The sequence below is a fragment of the Gossypium arboreum genome, chromosome 11, assembly GCF_025698485.1.
Source record: "Gossypium arboreum isolate Shixiya-1 chromosome 11, ASM2569848v2, whole genome shotgun sequence".
Taxonomy (NCBI): Eukaryota; Viridiplantae; Streptophyta; class Magnoliopsida; order Malvales; family Malvaceae; genus Gossypium; species Gossypium arboreum.
In genome coordinates this window covers 86936327-86944982 of record NC_069080.1, presented here as the reverse complement: position 1 = coordinate 86944982, position 8656 = coordinate 86936327, and the positions used below count along the sequence as shown (strand labels likewise).

The following is an 8656-nucleotide window of genomic DNA, read 5'->3' as shown; positions in this document are numbered from 1 at the left end:
TTTCCATCGTTCCAAGTTTTTGGCGCCGTTGCCGGGGATAGTTTTAAAAAGTCATTATTTGTGAATTTGTTAGTTTTACATTTTGGTTTATTTTTCCTGTTTAATTTTTAATTTAATTAATTTTTCTGTGATTATTTCAGGTGTTTATGAGTATTGACCGAATTATTGACATACTCCCTATAGACACTGAGATTGAACGAACTTTCCGATAGCAAAGAAGACAAGCAAATCAGTGAAGGACCAAAGATATGAACTTCGAAAATCCAATCCAAGGAAATGGAGCAAACCCTGCTCAAAATCCTATCCTTATTGCTGATGATATTGATAGAGCTTTACGACAATATGTCATGCTAGTATTTAATGACCTTAATCCAGGTATTAGGAGACCCAAAATTGAGGAACAATAGTTCGAGCTGAAGTCAGTCATGTTCCAAATGTTCAGACAGTGGGCCAATTTAGTGGAATGCCTACTGAAGATCCTTACCTACACTTAAGACTATTTATGGAGGTGAGTGATTCTTTCAAATTAGCCGAAATACCTGAAGATGCATTACGATTGAAGTTGTTCCCATATTCACTAAGGGACAGAGCTCGAGCCTGGTTGAACTCATTACCACCGAACTTAATTTCCACAGGGCAAGAGTTAGCAGAAAGATTCCTTATGAAGTATTTCCCGCCTAGAAAGAATGCTAAGTTGAGGAACGAGATCACTACCTTCCAACAAATGGATGATGAGTCCTTGTATGAGGCATGGGAAAGATAGAAAGAGTTTTACGAAAGTGCCCTCATCATGGAATCCCACATTGCATCAAACTTGAGACATTTTATAACAGTCTCAATGCTCACACAAGGATGGTAGTGGACGCTTCTACTAATGGTGCTCTCCTTTTAAGTCTTATAACGAGGCTTATGAAATCATTGAGAGGATTGCCAAAAAAAATTACCAATGGCCAACCAATCGAGCAGCGTCAGGAAGACGAGTTGTTGGAATACATAAAGTAGACACTCTTACTTCACTCGCATCTCAGGTATCATCAATATCCTCAATGTTAAAAAACCTTACTACTAATGGGTCTAACAGTTTTGCAGCACAACCACCAACCCAATTTGAAAGTATAGCCTATGCTTACTGTGGGGAACGACATTTGTTCGAAGAATGTCCATCAAACCCAGAATCCATGTACTACATAGGTAACCATAACCAAAATTGAGGAAGGCAAGGACTGCAATCCAATTTTTATAACCCATCGTGGCGAAATCGCACTAACTTTTCCTGGAGTAACTGTAATATCCCGAATTAGGGCCTAATCGGAATAGTGGTTTCGTGACCACAAATCTGAGATAGAAATAATTATTTTATAATTATTTTGATGTTTATGATATGATTGCATGATTGCATGAAAATTTTGTGATGAAATCCTATGCCTAAAGTGCTTAAATTGAAATTAGGGACTAAATCGAATAATTTGCAAAACTTGCATTATAGGAGTTTTTAGTATGAAATTGTTTTGGAATATTAATGAGATGGTCTTAAATAGAAATTTGACCAATTTCTAAGTCTATGGACAAAAATTGGACATGGGTGGAATTTTTGGAAAGTTTAGTAGTAAGGGCATTTTGGTCATTTAGTTATTCAAATGAATTAAAAACAAAATTAAAAGCCAATTTTTGTCCATCTTCTTCATTAGGCCGAAATTTCAAGGGTTCTCCATAGTTAGGGTTTGTTTCAAGCTTCCAAGCTCCATAGTAAGTGATTCCAAGCCCCGTTTTTAATGTTCTTTACGTTTTTGGAATCCCGGTAGCTCGATTAAGCTTATGCTAGCAATAATTCAACCTAGGGTTCATATTTGGAAAAATACCCATAGGTGAAATTTGTGTATTTTGGTGTTTTATGATAGAATATGAGGTTTTAAATTATGTTAGACAACTTGTACTACTCGGTTTTAAGCGAAAACGAGTAAAATGGCTTAATCGGTAAAAATACCTAATAGTCATAAGTACATGTTAGAGCGTGAATTTGATGTTCCCATAGAAGGGAAAAATGATCAGCATGTCATAAAACATAGCAATAAGGGATGAAGTTTAATTCCCGAGCCTAGGGGCAAAAGTGTAATTATGCAAAAGTTTAGGGGCAAAAATGTAATTTTGCCAAAGTTCATATTAAATGCTATTTTGATGAATGTATGTATTAAATAAGATTAATTTGGAATTATAGATCAAGAGAAATGAGATTCAAGTTGCGATCGAGGGAAAAACAAAGTTTACGAAGAATAGGCTTGATTGCTAATAATTTTATACCGAGGTAAGTTCATGTGTAAATGTAGTAACATAATTGTCTTTTTAAGCAATTTAATGTTGTTTATATGATATGATGCTTATTATTATCATGAAATGTTATGTTTTGTGGTTATTGTTGAATAATATGTAATTATGTGAATTACTTGATAAGTATGAAATATCATCGAAGTATCGATTTTGATATTCCGTGGAAGACGACAAAGATGTGTAATCAAGGAAAAAGCCCGTTTGAACCTTGGGAATAGATTAGAATACAAGTGACATGTCACTAGGATGGTTGAGTTCCGAACTCGTTGAGTTGAGTCCGAGTTCGTGAGATGTAACTAGGCATCCGAGCTCGTTGAGTTGAGTCCGAGTTCACTTATGGATGCAAACGGCCGAGCTCCTTGAGTTGAGTCCGGGTTCACTTATGGATGCAAACGACCGAGCTCCTTGAGTTGAGTCCGAGTTCACTTATGGGCGGGTTACATGGTAGCTTGGCTACATAAGTTCCGCAGGCTATTGAGTTTGTCTAGCTACGGGTCATGAGATTCGCGTATTCGAATTATATTCCGATGTGTTCAACGGGTGAATCTTACGTGAATAAGAAGAAGGCCTAAAACGAAGGTGACATGTTGGTAAGTGTGGTAAATGAGAAAATTTGACAGGTATGTGCTTAAACCCTCGGGTTGAAAACTTAGTATGATGAAATCGTAGAAAGATATTAAATGTAAATGAAACATGAATGTCTTGGTGTTGTTTATGCAAATGATGTTTTATGTGAGATTGTGTGATTATGTTACTTGCTATTTGCATGCGAACTTACTAAGCATTTGTGCTTACTCCCTCCTTTTCTTTCATTGTAGTTTTGACAAGCCGGCTTGAGAATCAGGATAGGTCGAAGACTCGTTCACACTATCTGAAGTCTTAAATTGGTAAAATGGCTTGTGTATTTTGAATGTGGCATGTATGGCAAAACACTCACTTTGTGTAATTGATCTTATGATATGGCTATGGTTTGGTAAGAAAAGGGTTTGTAAATGATTAGCCATTGGAATGGCCAATCTAAGTCATATTTGATATTATGTATGTTTAAAATGCTATTTAGTCCATGAAAATCCTTAGTAAAGTGAAATTTGCCATAAAAGCGAATCGTGTAAGTAGTGATGTAAATTTGGAAAATCACTAAAATAGTAGAAATGGAATTAAATGATGAGTAAGTTATGAAATTGAATCTTAATTAGTCTATGTTCATATGGATTTAACAAAATAGGTATATAAATTATATTTTATGAGATATTTGAATTTTTGTGAAACAGGGCCAGAGTGATTTTTGGATCCCCTGTTCTGACTTTAAAAATTCATCATAAATTGTAAAAAACTAATTATAAGTCATTATTTATATTTAAAGATTCCTTATTGAGTCTAGTTTTAATAGAAACAAACTTTATAGTCATTGAAATTCTGTACAGAGAGATATCTGATTGGTAATATACAGAGGTCAGAGCAATCGAACCCTGAAACAGGGGAGTCTTTAACTAATAAACTGTACTAATTGGCTTGACCAAAAATTCTAGAAAACATTTATTAAATATATATATGAGTCTAGTTTCAGGGAAAATTTTTGGAATTGGATTTCTAGTTTCAGAACTCGAGATATGAATTTTTAAGCGACTGTGACGCATATTTGCTAGCTTGACTGGAATTTTTAAAAATAAATTGTTTGAGCTGTTTAAGTAATGAATTAAGTCTGTTAACATCTCGTGTTCGACTCCGGCGACGGTCTCGGGTACGGGACATTGCATTTGGTGGTATCAGAGTAGGTTTATTTGGTTCTCGGTGTGACAACCCTAATTTGACCATAGACGGGAAATGGTCTCGGGACCACAAAACCGAGTCATAAAAATATTTAGCCGTTATATTTTATGTTTATTATATGTGAATATGAATGTGTGAAAGTTTTAAACTTCGATTTAGTCGATTGCATGTGAATTTAGTTAATAGGACTTATGTGTGACACTTTTGAAATGTGATAGGTTAATCTATAAGGATCTATTAAAGCATGTATTGAAAACAATGGTTTTGCATGTCAAATACTCCTTTTTATAAATAGTGGCCGGCCATGATGATGACATATATTCAAATATGTATTAAATCTTAATTAAATGGTTATTATTTTATGTAAAAAAAGGAAATAAATAAAAGAAATAATAAGGGTGAAAAAAAAAAACAAAGTTAGAATTTGGTTCTTCTTGGCCGAATGTAAAGAGGAAGAAGGGAGGAAAGCATTCGATCATCTTAGGTTAATATTAAGGTAAGAAGTTTATATTAGTTTTTGAAATTTTGGTTAATCTTGAGTGAGATATCAAGTTATTTTTGTAACCCATGTTGAAATTTTGATTTTTTTGGAATGAATAGGGCTTTCGGCTATGGTAGTTAATAATGGTGAATTTTGTTGTTTCATGTTAAAGTTAGATGAATGATGATAGATGAGTGTTTGAACTATAAAAAAGATCATAGGTGAGCATTAGATACTAAGGAAAAGAATCGGCTATCTTGTTATGAACTAGGGCGAATGTGAATTTGGTTGTGTTTGAATATTATATGCTTAGAATTGATGTAGTATAAGTTACCAATGTTCTTGCCGAATGTGTGTTTAATAATAGAGGAGTTTTTATTGAATGTTTAAATAAATTGGATAATTAAAATGGTAAGTCAATTGAAGAAGCCATACTTTGTGTGCTTAAATTTCTTAGTGAACATTCGGCTATGTCCCTAGTGAATGGATGAATTGATAAAATTGTTTATAGAGAATTGCTTTGCTATGCTTATGTTAATAATATGAGAAATGAATTAATATGGTCTTAGTGTACCGATTAGGAGCTAAGAAGTTGAACTAAAGATAGAAGATTTTGAGTAAATGTTTCATAGACATTTTCTTTTGGCATTTAGTTCCTATGAATTCAAGCTTATTAAGTGGCCACCTATTCGGCTCTTAATGATTTTTATGTCATGAATAATGAGTTGATGAAAAGGTTTAATATGACTAAACTTGTTTAATATTAAGCTCAAGAGCATAGAGGGGCAACATCGGATAGAGGAAAAGCTAAAGTCACGGAATAGCCAAACCGAGACTTGTTCAGAAGGATATAAGGTAAGCTTTGAGTAATCGCCTTTAGTATAAGATTTACGATGCCTTGATATGTATATGCTAGATGAACATTATCTTTTAGTCCTATTTGATCTAAGATGTGTGGTAAATAATTTAATTATATGACATTTTGTTGAATGGTTATTTCAGGTTAAATTGGATTGATGAAAGGTAGATGTGATTTGTTTGTATGATCTTCAAAACGAAATGAAAATGATGGTGTATATTTTGCCCTTATATACGAATGGAGCAATTGAATTACCAATGTGATAGGCTATGTGAAATGTGTTACCATGTGAATATATATACTGAGAATTATATCCGGACTTGGTCCGCAGCTATAGCGAATTATATCCGGACTTCAGTCCGCAGCTATATCGAGAATTATATCCGGACTTCATGTCCGAGCTATATCGAGAATTATATCCGGACTTTAGGTCCATGAGCTACGTCTTTGGACATATATCTGAATTTAAAGTCTTGAAGGCTTTATGCTAGTGATTGGATTCGGGTTCTAACCTAGCAGCCTTAATGTCGATAATTGAGTAAGGTTATGAATTGAATGTACTATACAAGATGAAAAAGCAGTGCGCATTTCATACATTAAGCGAACCCACTTTTAGATTGAAGTTTCATATATAAGGAATGGAATGTGCATATGTATGTATAGATATACGTATGGATGAATATTGCATCTATGAATATGAAAATAACTACTTGGACGATGTCTTTATTTATATGAAGGTATACAATTAAATTATTTCTATAATTCATGTTTATGATCGAGGTTCAGGTTGTGATCTCATTGTATGTTAGTGTATATATATATATATATATATATAAGTAATTTCGGGCAAAAAGGTATACAGCTGATTCGAGTTTAATATTTTGAATGTTGACTTATATGTCAAATTTTACCTATTTAAAATTACTTAAGACTTACTAAGCATCATTTTGCTTACTCCGTTACCTTGTGTTATAGATTTTGTTCGTCGGCTATCGGACTCGGAAGTGTCAAAGTCGAAGTCATCCACACTATCTAAGCCACTTTTTGTTACTCTTCAGTTGAACTTGATAATGACATGTATAGGGCTGACCCTTGTTGTTAATTAAGTATCTTTTGGTAATGTATATTCGTATAGCCATGCGAAAATGGCTTGTATATTTTGAGTATAACATTATGATCATTTTGTATATATGGTCTTATGATATGGTTATTAAGTGGTGTGGAAATGTTTGGTAATGATTAGCCATTGGAATGGCCAATCATGGTCCTATTGGTGCTACGTATGTCATGGCTAATCGTGATTATACTTGGAAATAATGTATGTCAAATTACTAGTTGATTCATGGAAAACTATGAAATAGGTAAAATTTACCTTAAAATAGATGCAGACAGCAGCAGTGATGTGAATTTGAAAAATCACAAAAAATAGTAGAAATGGAATTAAATAATGAATAAATTATTTAATTGAATATTTATGAGTCTATTTTCATATGAAAGAAACGAAACGACCATATGAGCCGTATTTTATGAGATGTTTAAGTTTTCGTGAAACAGGGCCAGAGCGATTTCTGGATCCCCTGTTCTGACTTTGGAAATTCACCACAAATTAACAAGAGATAATTAGGAGCCATAATTTATATTTACAGACTCCTTTTTGAGTCTAGTTTCATTAGAAACAAATGGAATAAGTATTGAAGCCCTATACAGGGAGATATCTAAGTCGTAATGCATGAAGGTCAGAGTAGTCGAACCCTGAAACAGGGGAGAATTTAGCTAATAAACTGTACTAATTGGCCCGACCAAAAAATTCTAGAAAAAAATTAGTAAATATATGTATGAGTCTAGTTTCAGGAAAAATTTACGGAATTGGATTTCAAGTTTCGGAACTCGAGATATGATTTTTAGAGTGACTATGATGCAGTTAGCCAGCTCGTCTGGAAATTTTAAAAATGAATTGTATGAGCTGTTTAAGTAAGGAATTAAGTCCGTTAGCACCTCGTGTTCGACTACAGCAACGATCTCGGGTACGGGGTGTTACATTTAATTGGTATCAGAGCTACGGTTTAGTCGATTCTAGGACTACCGTAATACGTAGGGGAATAGCTATACATGCCATTATGTGTTTATCTGATAGTGTGGTGATTTCTGACAGTTAAAAATGTGTTTATTTATAGTAATGGATCCTGATCCCAACCGAGCGGTAGCTGATGATGTTGAGAGTGTAGCGCCTGCTCTCGCACATGGGACGGCACCGGTGGACTCTCAATCTATTGCTAGTAATCAGAATGATGAAGCTAGGCAGGCTTTTTATAACATGATAAATGATTGGTTCAATCAGTATATTCGAACTAATACGGCTGTCCCACAACCCCCACCCCCGACTAATACAAACCCTGCACCTGTAATATCTCCTGGAGTTGACCCGTCGAGGTTGAACAAGCCCCCGGTTGATAGGATTCGGAACCATGGGGCTACTGAGTTCAAGGCTACTGACAGTGATGATGATGAGCAGGCTGAGTTTTGGCTTGATAATACCGTTCGTGTGTTCGATGAATTATCATGCACACCTGATGAATGTTTAAAATGTGCTATATCTCTGTTACGTGATTCTGCCTACTATTGGTGGAATACTTTGGTTTCCGTCGTGTCGAGAGAACGGGTTACTTGGGAATTCTTTCAAACTGAGTTCCGCAAGAAATATATCAGTCAAAGATTTAATGATCAGAAACGGAAAGAATTTCTTGAGCTTAAGCAGGGTTCTATGTCAGTTGCTGATTATGAGCGAAAGTTTGTCAGACTTAGTAGATACGCTCGGGAATGTGTTTTGTGAATGTGTTTTGTCCGAGGCTATCATGTATAAACGCTTCGAGGACGGGTTGAACGAATATATAAAACTGTATGTTGGCATTCTTGAAATTAGAGAATTTGTAGTACTTGTCGAACGAGCTTGCAAAGCCGAAGAGCTCAATAAGGAGAAAAGAAAAGCTGAAGTGGAAGCAAGAGAATTTCGTAAGAGGTCTTCGAGAAAGCCCTTTCAACGATCATCGAAGAAATTTAAAAGTGATCCAGGCCGATCTAAAGACACTTTGGGCTTTTCCAAACGAGATCGTGATCGACCCCCTGTGAGTACGTGAGTCACTTCGGTTGCCAGTGTTGGAAATGATCGTCGGGACAGGACGAAGTGCCAGTATTGCGGTAAATGGCATTCGGGGAGTTGTAGA

At 35.0% G+C, this 8656-nt stretch overlaps 1 non-coding gene across 1 annotated transcript; it reads right to left on the bottom strand.

The window, feature by feature from the left end:
• Positions 1-691: 691 nt before the first annotated feature.
• Positions 692-797, bottom strand: LOC128284743 (small nucleolar RNA R71). Its single transcript, XR_008275165.1, has one exon. It is a non-coding gene; the product is annotated as a small nucleolar RNA R71 (small nucleolar RNA).
• Positions 798-8656: the final 7859 nt, after the last annotated feature.